The sequence below is a fragment of the Triturus cristatus genome, chromosome 6 (genome assembly GCF_964204655.1).
Source record: "Triturus cristatus chromosome 6, aTriCri1.1, whole genome shotgun sequence".
Lineage (NCBI taxonomy): Eukaryota > Metazoa > Chordata > Amphibia > Caudata > Salamandridae > Triturus > Triturus cristatus.
The window spans coordinates 1,796,868,413-1,796,889,026 of NC_140589.1; the positions used below are offsets into that span (position 1 = coordinate 1,796,868,413).

Sequence of the window (20,614 nt, forward strand, 5' to 3'; positions counted from 1 at the left end):
TCTCAGGGACCCCTGTTAATATTATGACACAGGGGAGTGCGGCTGGGGGTAGGTTTATGGTCGGTCTCATCTGTTGCACTGGTCCTGTAACCTCAGCCACTGCTGGATGTAGCCTTTCTCCGCCTTCCCTCTGCTCTATATGGGCGGGCCCTCTTCTATGTGGGACCTCCCTAGGAGGGGCAGGACCGGATGTCACCCTAGGATCATGGTACGGATGTATGGCAGGTTTTTCAGAATGTGCCGGGATGTTGACAGCCAGCACGACACTAGGAGCCTCTGCCCCTCCGGCACTTGATTGGACAGCGGGGTTTGGAGCCATCGTGGATCCCTTCTTGCCAGTGGAAGATTGGGCTATGCGGTCTGTCTGGGAGCTACAGTCTTTCCTCTTCCCTAGGACAGGAGTGGTGCTACCAGGAGAACTGCCCTTGCTACTCATCTCAGTCAGTTGCCCTTTACCTACGTGTTTGAGTAGGAGCGCAAGATCTTCCTTTACAATAGCTCTCATCTGGTTCTCCAAATCCACCACCAGGTTCCTCACCCAAAGAGGACAATCAGAAGCTGTTAGGGGGTTGGTAAGAGAATCGGTCGTTCTATCACTGCTAACTATTTCAGCTACACTGTTTGCTTTATCTGGGTATTTCCTTCTCTTGGTTTCAGTCCCATTTCCAGTGTTACGTTTGGTGGTCTTAAGATAGGTGGTGACTATGCCACCTTTGCGGGTTTTCGGCTTCACTGGGTGTTGTTGGAGTAATGGTGAGGATGACTCAATTGATCTAGACAGGGATTCTGTTGGTCTCAATGGAGAACCAGGAGTTGTTGATTGAAGAATGGGTAATTCAGGCCCTGGTCTGAATAAGTCTGGAGTTAGAGACAGACGCCTCTCCGTTAGTTCAATTTCCGTTGATACCACCCAATAGCCCTCTGGAGCATCCTATCTATTGAGGTTTGGGGCAAAAGGGACGGGATGGGGACCTTTTTTTGCTGCACAAATGCGCTTACCCATATTTAAATCGAGGAAGGGGCACTGCTAGTGCAAGCCTGTGAGGCGTGGAGCCAACTAAGGCACAAGACCAAGATTGGATTTGAAGCGGGAGATTTTTGATACACGAGGTGTATGCCAAGACAATATCACTAAAATTAGAAGCTAACAATATTAAAAGAACAATATATGCATATGAAATGTGCCTCAGTTAATAGACAACTTAGTATAGAGCAGTTCCGCGTATTGTTCCTGTGGGGCACTGGGTTACAAGTTACCTGTATTCGCCACCAGGTCCATCTGGCAGCTGAGCTCAAGAAAAAACAGGGGAACCCTGCTCACTAAGGAACCAGGATAATAGTTATATAGGAAAAACAATGGTTCCTATAGAATAATATACTATGAGGTTATGATACAGAAGCAAAATCGCGATATAGAGGGTTAGATAATGGCAGAGCACGAAGGAACCACTAACACACCGATTACAGCGTAGTATATTTTATGGATTTTTTAAACAATAAAGTTAGGAGTAAACATTATACATCAAAACAACATTTGTGCATAGTGTTCCAAGTGACAAAGAGAACCTAAACCTAAGTGACAATGTGAATATTAAATGCAAGGTTTCCACAGTTTGTACAAGTCGACCATTATTAAAATAATTCCATGTTAACAGCAGCAATATACAGGGATATGTGCTGGGGAAATGGTCCGCTTCTTCTGTATGTCGACGGCGTTTCGACCCTCAAAACAATGTGGGTTTTCTTCAGGACTATTGATGAAGGGACATCTAAATGGGATTGAAATAAAAAGAGAGCAGAAGGCCCATATACTGGCATAAATGCGAAAAATAAATAGAGTAAGGCCGTTGGATAAAAGGTACCTGAATATATGGTTGCGCAGCCTTGTGAAAATGATGTGCCACACGTGAAGAAAAGAGGAAAACTGTGTACTCACATGAGGACCCGTCAGGGTACTGTGATTGTGAGAAAAGAAGTAAAGAAGAATGTTGCAATTACTGATAGTTGGACAGTGCGCTATGTATAATCAATTACAAGTTTCACCGAGGTTGTTACCTCAATGTGAGGACAGGCTGTCAATCCAATGGGGTATGTAGGTGGGCCAGAGGCCAGGGCTCAATTAATTATACACCACAGACGTAGCATTGTAGAATCCCTTTGTGGATTAACAGTGACAATACACTGAGAGTATTTCTGAAAATTAAAATAATGAAGGGGTCAGATTACTGAATTAAGGGCTGAGCGCAAGTGCTAAGCGGCCTGGATGGGACAATTTTTACCTCGGTAGAAGAATGGAAAAGCGGGACAGCGCTCCGCGTGTAAATTCAGAAAAAGCTGCATCAGTCAGCTTGATTGGGTACAATGACAGAGATCCTCATCCAGAGAGGATTGTTATATACAGGGTTTCCCGCTCTTTTTGCCAAGGGAAACCGGCAGACCCAACTAGGGAAAACCGCTGCACCGAGCAATCAGGTGCTCCGTTTCCGTGATAGGTAAAGAGTGATAAAAGACCTCAGTGGGAGGTGAAGAGATTGAATGTGTGGCACAAAGGTGGGGCTGTTGCGCTAAAGACCGTGGTGAATTCTCTGTTAAGGCACAATACCGGTGATGGGTACTAAATAGGGAAGAGCAGGTAAAATGACATACATACTTTGTATATTGACAAAATTCCGAATTACGACGGTGTTTATAATATGCAAACACGCATGCTGGGCACTTCATGGAGTGTGGACATTGTATGTGGGCAAACATTTCACAGTTATAATTCTTAGTTTATCCAACGGCCTTATTCTATTTATTTTTCCTATTTTTCGTATTTGTGCCGGTATATGGGCCTTATGCTCTCTTTTTATTTCAATCCCATTTAGATGTCCCTTCATCAATAGTCCTGAAGAGACCCCACATTGTTTTAACCCCTTCCATGCTGCGCAGATTCCGCCGCTGTGCTGACGGAATCTTGCGCGGGCGTGGTCATGACGGAACGGTTCCGTCATGAGCACAGCTCAACCGTGGCTCATGACGGAACCGTTCCGTCATGAGCACCGAAGGGGTTAAGGGTTGAAACGCCGTCGACATACACAAGAAGCGAACCATTTCCCCAGCACATATTACTGTATATTGCTGCTGTTCACATGGAATTATTATGATAATGTCAACTTGTACAAAATGTGGAAACCTTGTATTAGGTTAGGGTCACTTGTGACACTATGCACAAATGTTGTTTTGATGTATAATGTTTACTCCTAACTTTATTGTTTAAAAAATCCATAAAATATACTACACTGTAATCGGTGTGTTAGTGGTTCCTTCGCGCTCTGCCATTATCTAACCCTCTATATCGCGATTGTGCTTCTATATCATAACCTCATAGTATATTATTCCACAGGAACCATTGTTTTTCCTATATATCCCCCTCGTGAGCGGCGGCGGGAGAAGGTGTCCGATGCACCCTGGGACTTGTGGTCCCACCAGGGTGAAGTGCGGGGTAACAAGATGCGGGCAGCAGTCAGGACTTAGGTCCCACCAGGGTGAAGTGTGGGGTAACAAAGATGCGGGCAGCAGCAGTCAGGACTTCGGTCCCACCAGGATGCAGGCAGAGATGCCCCTGAGGTCAGCCCCAAACGCAGAAACTAAAACAATTTTGCATACCCTTGTTTGCCCGAGGGCCTCACAACTTGTTTTTTCTACAGTGTCAAGAGGCTGTATCTTGAGCTGAACGTGCGCAATTAATAGATAGGTTTTCTGTGGTCATTATGAGAGTACTTGGACTAAATAAAGGAGAGGAGCCGTTGACATACCTGAGCATGAGCAAAACATTTGAGTGACGTAGATAGACGTGGATTGTTTGGGCTGAATATGTTTAGGAGATCTGTTAATTACCTTTTTGGTTAGCCGTAAGAACGCTAAATAAAAATCAATAAATTCTTAAAAATAGTGAAGCCTTCCAGCAATATTTTAAGCAAAACAAATGGACATCGATTTAGTTAAATGTGCGGCCCAATTAAAATTGTAAAAGCGATCAATAGAATGACAAGCATTTGCAATGCAACAGAACTCGCATTTACGCGAGACCTATTGCACTGCATCATGGACAACGGAAGACGGGGGGGGGGGGGAGGATGGACAACAGGAGTGGGGGAGGGGGGGAAAAGGGGACAAGAAGGTACAGACATAGTAGGGCTCACAGTCTAAATAACACGTACCATACTGTGTAACACTCCAAGTAAAGGGGCCAGTATCCATGAGAGGGTACAAATGACGACATGGCCATAATGAGGACTGACAAGCCTCATAATCAATCAGACGGCAGCATTTACGAAAGACAATGACACAAGCCAATTAAAAACATGGGCGGAGCTTCCACTCCATACCTCGCAAAGCGAGCAGCGCATGAGTGCTACCGCTATAGGCTCTACCTAAAAACAGTAGACTCTGTGAAATACAGTATTTGCCCAGGATCCTACAATACAGGCAAGCAGGGATACGGCCACTAGATGGTTATCTATTTTCACCATCAAACCCAGGGCACAAGTCGGGGTTAATCGCAGCTACACAGCATCCACTCACTATTTTCTCAGAGTGGACACCGTTCTCCCTGCCAAGAACTTGAACCCCACAGAAATATGCTGTACTTGTCCTGGTGTAATTTTCAGACACCGGGACACGTTCAACCGCGCCTGTACGTTGTCTGCTTTCCATTCCCAGCAGCAAGGTAGCTTTTTTTTTCCCTCACTTCCAGCTGGGCCGAAGTTAAGGGGCCATCAGGCCTCTTTTTGTTTGAATATCCTGACTGGAGGCAGCCTGCAACCTTACACTTAAATGTAAATGCCACAGAGGGGAAACAAAGGCACACGGCTTGTTATCTCCTCACAGGTGCTTAAGAGAGGAGTGCTTTTGCCTTTCTAAAGTCCTTGTATATAAGAGATGCATGCACTGTAGGAATGTCAGGTGTGTTGGCCTGTCCCAGTATTTACACAAATAATTTAAATACCACAATTTTATTTCAGCGTTACACAAGCCAATGCAGGGTGTAAGAGCTCTTTAGGTAACATTCACATTAAATATTGACAAAAAATCATGTACATGTGTAAATCAATGTTCAAGATGAGTTACATGAGACCGGTTTACCAAGTGTCAAAGTTGCATGTCCTCCACTGTGCTATATTACAAGGATTACAATTTATGAACTGCAGGTAACAAAAGGATCTCCGTGTTAAAACAGTAATCCACTTTACTAGCTACATAAAATAAAAAACTGTCATGTGCATGTTATGTGCTTTGCAGGAGGCACATTAACCTGCTATTCTACTTTGATTCAAACCTGAGAATTCACAGAACGCAGATTATTTTTATTCCCAGAGATGTACTGGGCACCACTGCAGCACATGCATTAACCCATTAAATATTTTAAAATGCAGACTTTGCAACCAGTTAAACAGAACAGATCTACTGCCATGCTTCTCCTTGTTGCCAATTTCTATGTGACATGTTTAAAAAAATATATATATATTATTTGAGGGCCGGATTTTGCGTTGGGATAGCGCCATTTTTATGGCACAACCCCAAAGCCAAATCTCATTTATTAACTCTCAATGTGCTTAAATGTACTCATGATATACCTGATAAACATGTATGAAATCTGTATATCTATAGTCACTTCCTGTGATGTCACATCCAGTGAGTACACTTCCTGTCATGTCACGTGCAACGTCCCGTGACATCTTGCGCTGTGATGGCACGTGTCATGATTTCACTTGCATACTGCCTAACCTGGTTAGTCCCCCCACTTCCTTTTTTTAGGACTTGTGCCCTGATCAAACCTTAACAATTTGGTTTAACTTTAGGAGGGTGAGATTAGAGCGCAGATAACCTGTAGAAACTAACTGAATATTGTATCAGTAGTCAATATGTTATGTTGGCAGTTTTACACAGCGCGAAGCTTGTTCCAAGACATAAGCGCAAGCACTTCACATTGGCCAGAAACGAAATTACATGTTTTGACTATGATAAAAGAGAAATATTTGGCAAGATAACATCTTAGCATACCTTGAAAAATCTGCGGAGCAAACAGAGACTCTCACGTGCAACAATAAAGCAGGCTAGGCCACCCAGCCCTCCTTTCCTTGACAGTCCTGCTCTCTCACTGTCCACAATGCTCGGAGTCGCGCCTCAAGAGGCAATGATTCAAACTGAAAATAAATGGTAAGGCGGGCCTGCCCCTTCTAGCATCATTGGTCCATTCTCTCTACATGGGCAGGCCAGCAACATGAAGCAGGGCCGTCATAGGCTACGAATGATTACGGTCCTGATTTGAAACCGTGAGCTGCGCAGAGCCTAAGCAGCCTGCACGGAATTGCATATGCAGGCGCCGTCACTACTACAAATATTGCACACACAATAACAAAATGTACACAACCCGCCAGGGATCTTTTCCCGCACAAATGGGATACATATAGCCCAGTAGTGCGGGAAACAGCCCAATCTGGCAACACTATTTACTTCTGTTTGCCGCACCGCCCACTGACTTCCCGCCTTCTCTCCCTCCCGCCGGTCCCGCCTCCCAGCGACCCTCCCATGATACATAACGCACGAACAAGACAGTATCAATATTCGCGCAATGAAAAAGACGTCTGAACTCCATGTGCACTGGTTAGCACGGCTTAAAACATGGTCTTGGACTATTGGGGTAGCGTCAAATAAGCTCGAACAGCCACTTAATCCTACTCACCTCAATAATGTTCTCGCACGATAGACCGGCGATGCCAATTCAGCAGCAGGCTAGGCTCCGCCCACCCGCTTCCGGGAGGCGTCTCCGACTGCATGCGCATTGGTAGGGGACATGCAGCTGCGGCTTTGCTATAGGCTGTTAAAGAAGCCCGCTAGTATACAATCCGACCGTAGTCCCCATTAATGGCCTGTCAGCTCGCTGCTGAAAGTGCAGGTCCCGGGCAGCTAGGTTTGTGGAATCCTTGTCAGTTGCCACCATCGCTCTATGCTTGTCCAGAACAGACCAAGTAAACAGGAGTACGCCCAAGGCTTTAAGTGCGATGAAAAAACGGGGGGTCCTCTCAAAGAGGCGTGGCTGAAAACACAAACTAAAAATCTGTACTTAGCATAGTGTGGCTCCCGACTTGTATTTTTCTGTTTCTGTCATTGCATCCAGGTATATGATACAACAAGTAACATCATACCGACAACAAATCAGAACTATTGGCTTTGGCAATGGTTGTTCGTTGCATAAGATACATATGCAACAGCTATGACTTGTATATAATATTGAAAAAGCTTCCACTTTAAACCCTGGTGACTCCACGACGATGTTGCTTCTCCCGAGTTTCAATAGAAGGTAAATCCAGGAGAAAATGGCTCTCTTTAAAGGATTTCCCTTCCCCTACAACGCTCACCTGGCATCACCTCATGCCATAACTTCTCCACTAGTGAGAAGTGAGCAGTGCACATCGATGTGCGTGTGCTCACACTGTAGTCTACAAAAAACGGACCGCCTGTGCAAGGGCACAAAAAGGAGTCCCATAGAGACCTGTTTCGAGGCCCCCTTTAAAAAACTGCTGGTGCTCGGACCCGGCCCAATTAAAGCCCTGGGTACGCCTCTGCAAGAACCACCCTTAGAGCATTATGGGACCGGTTTCAGGGTTATCACCCCTCAACAGCAACGCTAGCTTGACTCCAGTGGCATGGTGAGCACGGGACCCATGTCTGGGCATACCCTTTTCCACTTAGGGCGACAAATGCAAAATGAACAATTAATATGTGGAAAGCTGAACAATGTCAAACATTCACCCCCAGTACAGAGATCTGGTCTTAAGTCCATAGTTGTTTTGCACACCATTCCATTATCGGGGGTGGTACCCTGAAACATGTCGCAAGATGCTTGTTTCCGGTCCAGGGAGGACCTGGCTTAGGCAGAACGGGCTAGACCGTTCCCATGAGGAGCAGAGTCCAGACTGATTTGCGTATGGCTGGATCTAAACTGGGGTGTCATGGTGAACAAAAGAATGATTGATTTAACCCAGATCACTTAACTGGGGCTGAATGTTTGATTATTGTTCTGCATTCCGTCCATCATAAGTGTGTCTTTTACTTCCAATACAAAGACACAAGAGTCTGCATTATTTGAAACAAGATAATGATAATTTTAGCTAATTGTATTTTTTCCATTAGACACTGGAACTCTCTGCCAGAAGTCCACACATTGAGTCAATTGTCTCCGGATCTTCTTAGCATTTTCTTTATATACTTCATTAAAGGGTGAGCTAATTGACATTTTCAAATACAAAAACAGCTAACACTAGGGTGACAAACTATCTTCATTTTTGCAGGATTAACCCATATTTCTAGTGTCTGTTGTGTTTTTTCCAGGTTTGTGCTGAGCTAGTAAGGGAAGCCAAATCACCCGCTTTTTCTCACTGTGGAAGAGAATTCAAGACAAGGGTCTTGTTGGACTCAGAGCAGGACATCAGTCTGTTCATGAGAAGGAAACATGCCGCCTGGCAGTATGCTCCAACCTGGTCCGGAGTGATTACGATTGTGCAGCACTACCTATAGGTTTTGGATGTGCTGATAGAGATGTGCTCTTAAATGAGAGGCAAAGTGTCCTTCCCCTTAGTGAAATTGGGATAATGGCCAGTCAGACTCTGGACAGTTTATTCGTATATACTTTTTTGTTGCTAAATAATTAAATTACAGATCTGTACATCTCTTACAAAGATAAGTGGGTCTCTTGAAGACAAAGAAGGTGAGGTTTAAGTAACAAAAGTTCCTCCTTGACGTGTCAACACTTAACAGATGCTCTCAGACCATTAATATTCCAACTGGGTAAAGTTAAATCCCGGCTACTACTACCAATATTATGGGACATCCTTTTGTGTTAAGAGCACAAAGTTCTGCATGACAATGCAAAAACGCCACCCATTATTTTTGCTTTCTGCCATCCAAACCCTGAACAACAACAAAAAGCCCATTCAAACATTGCACTCGTATCACATGCCCCCCTGCCCACCAGCCACACCCAACCTGCGTCCGCACCCACGCCTATCCCAGGCTCCTGAGGGACCCTGGATCATCAGTGCACTCCACCTTTAAACCGCCAACACCCTATTCACACTTTGGTTAATCACTGATCGATACCCACCCCCAGAGAGGTCCCCGGCCCGCCCTCCAGCTTGAAAGACCAGATAATAGGACTGTAAACGCATGCACATGACGAAATCAAGAAAAGCCTACAAATCATCAAACGTTTTACACGTTATAATAGCGAAAAGTGTTCTTCAAGGAGGAACCAAATCAAACCATATCAGTCATTATACCTGCTTCCAAGAATCCAGAAGAGCCTGAACCCTATTCCTCCAGGGATCAAAGCAGATAAACAGGGGAAATTAATACTTTCCTCGCTACCAGCTTTCAGTGGAGTTATCTTAAATGGTAACACAGAAGGAGACACACCGGCAACAAGAACAAGAACAGGTATATTTAATTCCTCAATATTAGACTACATGATATGTAGCCAGGACTTGTTCAGGAAGATAGAACACCTAAGCACTAACTTCAATCAGAGAAGCAATCACGCAATTCTTAATCTTACAACTGGCCTAATCACGAAGTCTAACTCTGCGGTTTATAACATCTATTCACAAAGTCCTGCACTCGTGAATCAAATACAAGGACAAATTACTTGGAATACGAGAGCACTCGACAATATCAACATAACAAAGGCACTTACGCAAATATTCAAGAGTATACATCTTACAGACCCAATAACAAATTTTGAAGTCGCTTTAAAGAAACTAGTGAAATTCCTGCAAGAATCCCTTAATCCCCGAAGCCCCCAATCAAGAAATCACAAAAAGAAAAAACCTGACAAAAATGTAATATTACTTAACAAATTAATTCGGGCACAATTCTTATGTTTCTCTGACAGTAGACAACAGGAAATTAAAATACTCACAAATCGCAAACGGAGGACGAAAGAAAAACAAAGAAAAGTGCAACAGGATAAAAAAATGGATGGATATTCAGATAGCGGCTAAACAAAAAAATATACGTGAATATTGGACCCTTATTGCAAAAGAAACAGGCACAAAAAAACCTTTACAAGCCTCACCAGTCCCCCCCAAGGGAATGGGAAGTGTATTTAGCAAACTTATACAAAATAAACGTGAGGAAAGAAATCATGATACGACCATCGGGCATGATATGGGTTACTACTCTTGATGATCTCACCCCTTCACTATCTCAAATTGAACTTCATATAAGAAATGCAAGAACATCTGCAGCAATGGGCCCAGATCAACTTCCAATAAAGGTGATCCAAAAGAATCCAAAGGAGTGGAGTTTGTTTTTAGCCCCCCTCTTTTCCCATAGCTTCGCCACTGGCGAAATTCCCAAATCTTGGAAAGGAAGTATAATTATCCCTATCCATAAGAAGGGCTCCCGACTGTCCCCCGGCAACTACCGTCAGATCGCCCTGCTCGATGCGACAGGAAAGATCTTCGCGGCCAGTGTATTGGAACAACTCAAAGAGTGGGCCTTCTCAACTGGATCAATTCCATTTAACCAAGCTGGGTTTCGCAAAAAACATTCTGTAACTGATAATATCGCGATGTTACAAACAATAATTGATAAATATGTGGTCTCGAAATCACAGGTCGTCTACTCTGTCTTTGTCAATTTCTCAACAGTATTCGACAGAGTGGACAGACCAACACTTTGGTGCAAGCTAAAAAAAATTGGGAATCCCGGATAACTTATTACATATAATTGTGTCACTCCACTCCGAAACTTGGTGCCAAGTATCATTGGGGAAAGAGAAGGGCCTCACATCCCCAATCAAAACATCGAATGGCCTAAGACAAGGGTGTCTTTAGCTCCTCTACTATTTTCCTTCTACCTTAGTGATCTCCCAGATTGTTTTATGCAGATGCCTAATTTCCCTCCGAAAATATCACTACATAAAATTCATACTTTGATGTATGCAGATGATGTGATTATCCTTGACCTTCCTCTGTTCGGCCTCCAAAGGAACTTGCATGCACTTGCGCCCTATGCAGAACAAAATGTTTTGGTCCCTAATCTAACAAAGACAAAATAGTTCCTTTTCGAGGAAGTGAAAGATACGTAAACTATAACTGGACCTTAGGTGGACAAATGTTAGAAATAGTGAATGAATACATCTATTTAGGTCGTATTTTGTCTCAAACTTTAAAAAATCATTCTCATCTCCAGCACCTGGCATACAAAGCTGATGTTCACGCCGGGGCGCTCCAAAGATTATACTCTTCTACTGGGCAAAGTCACTTTTCAACCCTCTTACATGTTTTCAGTTCTTTCATACGCTCTTGAGCATATTCTTATCAATCAATGGCATCCAATACAATTCAAAGAAAGCAAGATTCTTCGGAAATTAACCAAAATGTCTCAAGCTGTACCTGTGCAAGCCCTGGGCCTCGACTTTTCTCTAACTAGTACATACCCTGAAGAATCACTAGTATTATTTGATGGGCGTATAACATCTTACATGCTGAATAAGATTCTCAAAGAGCTCTACTAAAACTGGAAATTTTTGATGAAGGATCTTCAAAATACGTCTTTTTATCGAAACTTAATGTTTGCACTGAAGTTGTCAGAATGTACAGTTAATCTGCTGAAAACCTCCATGCCACTGGAATCAAGCTATCCTGGCTGAAGAGGGGTGAAACCCCGAAACCGGTCCTAGGATGCTTGGTTCCAGTCCAGGGAGGACCTAGCTTGGAAGTTCGGGCTGGACTGTTCTCATGAGGCACAGGGTCAAGACTGATTTGCATATGGCTGGGTTCAAACTGGAATGGCATGGTGAGCAAAGAAACGATGGATTTAGGCCCAGATCTCTGTACTGGGGTGAATGTACGACATTGTTCTGCATTCTGTCCATCAACTGTTGTTTTTGCATTTGTCACCCCGAGTGGGACAGGTATGCTCAGACGTGAGTCCCGTGCTCTCCATGCCACTGGAATCAAGCTATCCTGGCTGAAGAGGGGTGAAACCCCGAAACCGGTCCTAGGATGCTTGGTTCCAGTCCAGGGAGGACCTGGCTTGGCAGTTCAGGCTGGACTGTTCCCATGAGGCACAGGGTCAAGACTGATTTGCATATGGCTGAGTTCAAACTTGAATGGCATGGTGAGCAAAGAAACAATGGATTTAGGCCCAGACTGTTGTTTTTGCAAAACCTGGACCCCGGCACATTTGAAACTCTTTTTAAAACACTTGACTCCAAGGATAAGCTACGATCTTGATTTCCAGCACTGTACAAAACTGCAATGTTATAAGATATATGCTGAGTCAATTGAATTCAAACAAAGGCAACAATATCTCTCTTTCACTTTAAGACACGGCGCCCGGCGTTGCATGATTTTACTTCAGTTTGGGATCCTCCCTCTCAAATCTTTCACCTGTAAATGGACAAATAACAATAATGCCAGTAGCTTATGTGACCTCTGTAAAGGAGGAGTTCAAGATCTGATGCATATTTTGTTAGTTTGCCCTAACTCCACAGTAGTCGTCGCCAGAAAGCGCTTTTTAAAACCAATTCAAACAAAGTGTAACTCTACAAGTGAACAGAGTTTGATTTCCATTTTTAAATCACCTCCCAATGAATTTGTATGCTACAATCTGTTTAAATTTTTAAAAACTTTTTAAAATTTGTATTAGGATACGTGTTCACAATGTTGTTAAATTATAAATGTAATTTTATTGTTTTATCATCTTATTTGTTGTTCTCAGTAGAGAACTAAATTAAATAAATAAATTTGATTTGTCTTGGGAAAGGAAGTTCAGCCCTGGTGAAGAATAATTAGATTAGCCGGCTCAAGAAGAGAAATAGTAACCCCGAGCTTGACAAAAGCTGGTATCAATTCCTGCAGCTGCCATCTTTGTACCACCATGACAAAAATCGGACCTCACAGAAAACTCAACCACACAGGATTTCACCAGGATAAGTGGTTGAGCAAGCTGAAACAGCAGCTGGTGAAAAATGAAATTGTCCACATAAATCAGAATTGCTCATGCATAATTCGAGAATCTGGCCGTAGAAAGTTTTTTGAAGGAAAAGAGATGTGCTTGCTGAACCTGACAGACGATATTACAGTCTTTTAGCTGGGGGAAGGACTGACGCAACTGAACGATGTCCCATCACGCATCATCGCCTTCCTGCCCCTCAGGAATACCTAATGCACAGAGGTTGTTTCGGCGCATATGATTTTACATGTCTTCCAGCTTATGCGAAATGCCACAAAGCTGTGTTTCATGGACTTCCACCTGAGTCGTTGCATGCTGTGCAGTCTCCTGCAGCAGTATGGACCAATTCTCAGTGTCACAATCTCTCATTGAGGGTATCCATATTTTTAGACATTTTGTGTAGCGATACCTGGAAATTGGAATGTGCAGCCTTCAAGGACAAGTCCTTACAGTATTCTTCTCTGTGTACTTGCAATAAATAGCCAACAGGGATGGGGAAAGGGGAGAGGTCGTGCTGTAGAAACTTGCCTACACTTCAGAGGATGTTGATTGGTCGGTCCTCCAAGGCCAGAGGAAGAGACAAGAGCAACAGTCCCAGATACAACACAGCCCAACTCTGCCACTCCCTCTCCGTGGAGCAATCGGTCTTTATTTTCACCCCCAGTATTCACTCTCCCAGCTCTATACCCTCCGGGACCATTGAGAAGTCATCTTCAGCCCATGCATCAGCTTCCAAAAAGGCTTCACCTATGTCTTCTTGCTGCATTGTAGAGGGTGTTGTGGAGAGCGTACTTACACTAGCCCCTGCTCTCTTGAGTAAAGCCTGTTGTAGTCTCAGCTTTCCATTCTTGCTTTTTTATATAGCCCCTGCGCTCACTCCTGAATTGGCGGCAACATTTTTGGACCTTGTAACTTCCTGCACCGAAGAAACCGACTCCCTCCCCACATGCCCCAACCAGCTCAGAGCCAGTCAAGTCCAATTCGAGAGATGATTGTCCCAACACTCATTAAATCAGATGCAACCTATTAACAGAGCAGGGGGCATTTCAAGGGCGCAGGCTTGAGATAAGGTCTCTTGTTGAAATTTATCCGATTGTTCGGAACCCCAAGAGGTAGATGGGTCCACAAGATGCTCCTGAATAGTGTCATATGGACCAGCCAATTTAGATGCCTCTATGCCCATGTGGGACCCTTAGGCACTTTACCAAAAATTTCGGTCATTGTTTTCTGGACTAGACCCAGGCCAGGGGACTAGGCCAACTCACGAGGGGAACCAGTGTGAGACACCACGAGAATGCTGCTGAAGATATGATGAATTCAAAGCCAAACCAGTATCTTGAACAGATGCAGCCGAAGAAAACAGTACCTGCACTAATGACCTTTCAGTCTCAAACGCCAAGGCATTGCTACTTGCAGTGCCATGCTTCTTTACCTCTGCATATGATTGTACCATTGTGGTTACCTTGGGTTCCTCTGAAGTCGACTTGGACTTTTTGGGCTCAAACTCAACTTTGGGCTCCATGACGTCTGGAAAAATCAATCCTGTGAAAGCTGCTCCACGTAAAGATGGCAGTGGTCTATGCCCATCAGCAGGGATCCTGGCTGACTGGCACTGTTGCATATGTTACCCAGCAGCGCCGGCTATCCCAGCTACTGATTTTTGAGGGCCCCCACTCTGCTCCAAGGACCAGTCAAGAGCGCGGAGAGATTGAGCCGTACCTCCACCATCTGCTGCTAGGTGTTGGCCTGATATAGCGTGGAGGCAGTTCCTGCCTCACAACCCCCTCTCTGGAGAGAAAGCAGAGCAGAAACAAGCATGGAATCGAGGCAGAGAGAGCAAACCACCATAAACAGAGTCAGCATGCCTCCTTTGCCGATCTGATAAAATCTCAAAGTCACGGTCTGCCCCTTCGCCACCATGAGGAACATCGGAAGCGGAAAGGAGCAAGCGAGCGTGCTCTGGGCAGGTGAGTTAAATTGGCAATTAGCTATACGCCACCATTATCAGGACCAGAGTAATGAACTCATCTTCCAGTCTAGGCACAAGAATATCTGCAAAGGTTCTATAAACATGTTACTGTCTTGTTGAATACTTACACTAAAACTTGGATACATAACGTCATTCATTGTATAAGCTTATCATATTTGCAGAATTGGACTACACATGGTGCCACATTAATCTCTTTTCTTTCACAACTTAAAACACCAAATATATATGCAAGCTTTGTTCTTGGCACATAGATTATCGCAGGCTCAGATAAAGGCACACTGATTTCTGGGCCCAGTCACCCTGGTAGGGCCTCATAGTAGCCCCAAATGCAAACTTTAAACCATGCACTATATCAAAACCACATGCTAGCCAGTTCTCACACCGTAATGTACATTTTACAGCTCAGAAGACATTGGAAAGAGATTCTCAATTTCCGAGTCTAACCAAGCTGATATTAAAATCTCATGTGAGGTTCTGGCACAAAAGATCAAAGAGGTCTCCAAGAGGACTGATACTCTGGAAGAGGAAATCCCCAAGTTAAGGGAAGCCCCACACAGTTCCACCGTTGAATTGGATAAGTTGGCCCTCCAAAATAAAGAATTAAAAGATAATATGGAACGGCTCGAGAACCATGCCAGGAAGAATAACTTGAAAATTTTGAATGTTCCGGAGGACCTGGAGGGTAGCGATATAAAAGAATTCGTGATAGCGCTCTTAAAGGGAACAATCCTCAAGGATATACCAGATATGGACCTAGCCTCTGATATACAACGAGTCCATCGGGATCCCTATAGAAGGAATCCCACAAGGCCTAAACCAAGGAAAATCCTGGTGAACTTTCTTACCTATACATCCAAAGAGAAAATCCTATCTCTTGCGCTGAAAATTGGCCCAGTGAAATGTAGCTTATACCCTAGCCCGTTTTCTTACACCATCAGGTCTGATATTTCTCACATTACGGCCACGAGACAATGGGAGCTGGGTAAAAGGATTACAATTTTAAATACTCTAGGGGTTAAGGTTCAATTAAGGTTCCAGGCTATCCTACGAATAATGTGGAATAACCACATGTACAATATACATCAGATTGAGGAGCAGATGACCTTATCAGGAAAATAAGGAGCGAAAAAAAGGGAGAAGCCTCCTTGTAGGATTTGTTAATAATCATTTTTCTTACATATAGTTCTTGCTGAGTGCTACACAGAGGGATCTGGGAAATTAATATATATATATATATATATTTTGTGTATACATAGTGTCAGGGAGATCTAGCCCTATGAGCTTACGCTCAGAGGAGAAGGGAGGGTTCCCCAGGGCAGTAAGTTAGGGATTCTGGGGCAGGATAGGAGCACGGGTGTTAGGGGAGGTGGATGGGGGGTAGGGAGCACAGGGGGGTTTGCAAGGGGGAAAAATTCAAAAAAATATCCTCACTCTCATAGAAACCCGGTAATATGGTATTCAGTAAGCAACATATGGAATTTCCAAATAAAACCCGGTTAAACTGGCAGCCACAATGAATAGATGTATAAACTTTATTTCATGGAATGTTAATGGACTTAGATGCCCACGGAAGCTTGGATTGGTAATGAAATTCCTTGAACAAACTACAGCTCAGGTCTTCCTCCTCCAAGAGTCACATTTGAGCCTTTTGGAAAGCAGGGCTTCTTTTAGTAAATTCCGGTGGGTTGAGTTGTATTATTCATCTGAGCAAGTAGGCCATACCAAAGGGGTGGTAATTTTAATTAGAATGGGCACTGGAGTGAATATTAAATCAGTCTACTCAGATCAGACAGTTAGATGGATCACCGCACAGATTGAAATTGAAGGGAGGGAGTTCTCCATAGCATCATTCTACGGACCAAATCTCGATGATCCAGAATATTTGTATAAACTTCAGGCTAAGCTAACTGAAACCGCGTCCCCAATTATTATAGGAGGCGATTTTAATGTCCTTCTCAACCCCACTCGGGATAGATCTAATAACAGTCACTATGTTGGAAATCCTAATATCCGCCGTGGGATGATTAATATGATGCATGAACTCGGGTTGGCTGACGTCTGGAGGGTAAAGCAAGGAGATAAGACAGGTTTTACCTTCTTCAGTAAGAAATATGGCCATTCTTCAAGAATTGATTATATATTAGTTGATAGGTCTGTCTTGGAGAATGTTCTTGATATCACGATTCTACCTACCATCCTCTCGGATCATGCACCGATATTTTTCTCATTCTCACGCTCAGGAGGAGGGAGAACCCCCAGTCCTAGATGGACATTAAAACGGTCAATGCTTTCTAACATCGATATTATTAATACTCTTAAAGCCTCTACAGTAGATTATTTTCAACTTAATTTGGGTTCCACCTCCTTAGATTTCATCTGGGATGCTTTTAAAGCAAACACACGAGGCCAGTTACACAGTTTGATTTGCTCAAAAATAGAGAAGAAATATCAATCTTTAAAAATTTGGAATATAATATAAGTAAGTTGGAGGACGAAAGGACAAATAATCCCCAGTACTCAAATGAAAAAATGATACAAATTAATAAAGATCTTGAACATCTAAGGCAGGTCTATAGAGGTAAATTAGAGACAAAAATTAAGGCACAATGGTCCGTTCAAAACATGCAACATTTTGAATATGGCGAAAAAGCGGGGGCTATTTTAGCTTGGAAAGCAAGAGCAGACCGCGCTAAAAATAACATAAGTGAACTAATAATTGATGAGAGTGGGGAGAGTTCAGGAAAATGGGAGGACATGCAGAGATGTCTTGTGTCCCTGTTTTCAGATCTATATAGAGAGGAGTCTATACCAAATGCAGATAGTATTCAGAAGTGGTTGCTACTTAAAGAACTACCTGTGTTAACTGAAAGCAGCCGACTCACTATAGATGCCCCTATAACCGAGTTAGAAGTAAAACTACATATTAGCAAGATTAAGAGCAATAAAGCTGCAGGGACGGATGCTCTTCCAGGTGAAGTATATAAAATACTACAGAATGAGTTAGTCCCTGTGATGTGTGAATTGTTTAATTCAATATATAGCCCAAGTGGTAGAGTTCCAAATTCTTGGAAAGAAGCTACTATTGTTCTCGTACTTAAACCAGGGAAAGATCCCCGTAAGGCAGATTCATATAGACCAATCTCCCTGCTAAATGCTGATTATAAGATCTTTATGAGCATACTTGCAGGGAGATTGGTCAAGGTAATCCCCTTTCTGATAAATGGGGACCAAAAGGGCTTCATCCCTGGCAGATTCATTCAGGATCAGATTCTCCAGTTAACTGGCAGTATCGACCTAGCGTCAGCAAGGTCGGAGCCCTTGGCCGTAGCTGCATTTGATGCGGCTAAAGCCTTCGATCGCGTTTGTTGGATCTTCTTATGGGAACTCTTGAAATCAATGGGCTTGGGACTAATTTTTATTCAGACCGTGACTAATTGTTACCAGGGGGCCTCTGCTACAATTTTACTTAATGGTCTGTTAACATCTAGCTTCGCAATAACCAGAGGGACTAGGCATGGGTGCCCCATCTCGCCCCTGTTATTTGATCTGTACATAGAGCCTTTGGCTCAAGCCATAAGACTAGATGAGTCAATTACTCCTTTCAGTGTTAACCTATACAGCTGCAAGGTAGCCCTATATGCAGATGACTTGCTCATATATACTAACAACCCAAGTGAGGCACTCCCTAGAGTAGAATTAATTATGGATGAGTTTGGAGTCCTCTCGGGTTATCTTTCCAACTCATCTAAAACGGAGGTGATGTGCTGGAACATCGAGAACTGGACTGGCCGTATCAGCAAGGAATTTAGATATTTAGGGGTAACTATAGTGAGTAATCTAGATGATATTCCGAGGATTAATCTGAAAAAAGTCTCAAATGAGATCGATCATCTATTCTTCAGGTGGAAGAACTTACCCCTAACCATATATGGAAGGGTTAACTTGGTAAAAATGGTAATCTTGCCAAAATTGACTTATCTATTTAGTACCATCCCTCTCAGTTTCTCTAACAAAGATATTAGTAAAATTCAAGGCAAGATTGGTAGCTTCATTTGGTCCAATAAAACCACGAGGCTCTCCTGGAAGAAGCTAAGGCGAAAACTTCTGAAGGGAGGCCTTGCTCTTCCTGATCTGTTTCTGTATTCCTATTCATTCCAATTTAAAAATGTCCGGGCGTTACTTATCTTCCCGGGGGACTCAAACTGGGGGATGATCCTGAAAGAAATGGCTACCTTCGAAGGTGGAGGAAGGGGTTTCCTATACAAATTTGGAGCCCCGAGGTTTTTCAAAAAGGTACGCTTGAAGGTATTAAAAACAGCCCTAAATGGGTGGTATAAAATCAGGAAAATGTGGGGAATCTCTTATTACTCAGAGTTTGCTCCAATCTGGGATTCCCCCGGTATCCCCGCTTGCCTGAAAGACCCATAATAGATGCAGGCCTTACCACCTGGGCTGACCTCATTTCATCAGAAGGTGTCCATCCATGGGAGGTGTTAAAATCCCGAATTGGTTGCTCTTTCTCAAAGTTTAAATATCTCCAACTGGTTTCCTGGTTTGCCGCAGAGAGAGAGCATATAGGTGGAAATTGGGAAATTGAGTTTCTTTTCCAAAATACAAATCTCATCAAAAAAGAGGCAGGCATTTGGTACAAAAATCTTTTGGAAAATGTTACAAGTGAGTCACCCCCACAACAGATGGTTTGGAACCTGTCAGTCTTGGACAATGCCGCAGAAGAACTATACGAACTCTCATTGGCTATATTATATAAATCCATCAAACCTGCTTCGTTAAAAAAGAACCATTTCTATGTTATAAACAGGTTATATTACACCCCCAAGAAAATAGCTAAGTTTGCTCCCCTAGCATCTGCAAAATGCCCAAGATGTGAATTTTCCCCGGCTGATGATCTACATATTTTTTTTGAGTGTCTGAAATTAAGGCCTTTTTGGCAGCAAGTAGAATATGCACTCCAAGCCATTTTTAAAGTTAAGATCAACTTGAGTCTCCCGTTAGTAATTTTTGGAACTGATAAGGACTTGATGAACTGGATGTCTGTAAAACAGAAAGGTCTGATTATGTATTTAATCCTTATAGCTAGAAGGGAGATTTGCAGGCTGTGGAAGGATCCATCACCCCCACTGTACGAAAAATGGTTGCGGGCTTCATTTAGTGCTGCCCGATTAGATCTTGGACATTTCGATGGTCTGGAAATCAGCACGTGGTCACCTCTCTTAAGTTGGGGTAGAGATTTGAGATTGATTTAGTACCCCCAGGTCCTATGATTACACCTAGCTTCAAAAGAAGCTGACCTGGGTTGGTCTATAGCTAATGCAAAATGCAGATGCCAGGGGGAGCTCAGGACCATAGCTGGCTTACTGTTCTTTATTGCAGGTGCTATATGGTGAGAGGAGGACAAAAAAAAAAAAAAAAAAAAAAAGACAGCCTCCTAAACCATGTGCAACGACATACCAACATTCACAATTTGTGTAACTGAACTTGGTACTGACAGACCCAGAATGATTCCTTTCAAATACAAGAGCCTATTCCACAAGAAAACGTTTGCACATCTAAACGTGAAACTGAAAGGGACCGAAGGATATCTTTCAACGAATGCATCTG

The 20,614-nt window shown here is 43.3% G+C and overlaps 1 protein-coding gene across 5 annotated transcripts in view; it reads right to left on the reverse strand.

Moving 5' to 3' along the window:
* ESCO2 (establishment of sister chromatid cohesion N-acetyltransferase 2) overlaps positions 1 to 20,614 on the reverse strand; it is a 293,480-nt gene that overhangs the window by 261,981 nt on the left and 10,885 nt on the right. Inside the window, exon 1 of one of the 5 annotated variants that reach the window (XM_085613126.1) lies at positions 6,728 to 6,864. The exons of 3 other annotated variants lie outside the window; for them this stretch is intronic. The gene's annotated coding sequence lies outside the window, so the exon portion shown is untranslated. Of the gene's footprint in view, positions 1 to 6,045; positions 6,443 to 6,727; positions 6,865 to 20,614 lie in introns of those variants that run through there. One more of the 5 variants, XM_085613125.1, reaches the window with a different exon arrangement.